Source organism: Salmo salar, chromosome ssa27 (assembly GCF_905237065.1).
Source record: "Salmo salar chromosome ssa27, Ssal_v3.1, whole genome shotgun sequence".
NCBI classification, from domain to species: Eukaryota; Metazoa; Chordata; class Actinopteri; order Salmoniformes; family Salmonidae; genus Salmo; species Salmo salar.
In genome coordinates this window covers 22,493,327-22,493,877 of record NC_059468.1, presented here as the reverse complement: position 1 = coordinate 22,493,877, position 551 = coordinate 22,493,327, and positions in this window count along the sequence as shown.

The following is a 551-nucleotide window of genomic DNA, read 5'->3' as shown; positions in this document are numbered from 1 at the left end:
TATAAAGTCTCTGTTGAAGTGCATTGAAATAGAATCTCAACCCCAACTCTGCTTCACACACACACACACACACACACACACACACGTTCAAACTCGCACACGTACACATGTAGGTGGTTGCCATGATGACTTAACTGCGTCATATCACACAACCATACACACACACCATCAGCCATACATCTGTTTCTAACCCATCTCTGCTGCCATGATGACAGGAGTCATGACGACTGTGCAGCCCCCTCACCTCTCACTGCAGCTGGAAGAGAGGAAAAGAAATGGAATACTCTTGCTTTTCTCATTCCATCCTTTTCTTCCTCCATCCTCCTGGAACTGGAAGAGGGACAACAGAGAAAGAATATTTGTCCTTCTCATCCCTTTCCATCCTTCTCTTTCATTCTGTCTCTGGAACTAGTGGAGACATAAGGAATGGAGAAAATATAGGGGGAAAATGGGAGGGGGATGTGCTGGAGCACGTGTCAAACTCATTCCACGGATGGCAGAGTGAGGGGTTTTGCTCCTCCCTTGTACTTGATTGATTGTCACTGATTAGT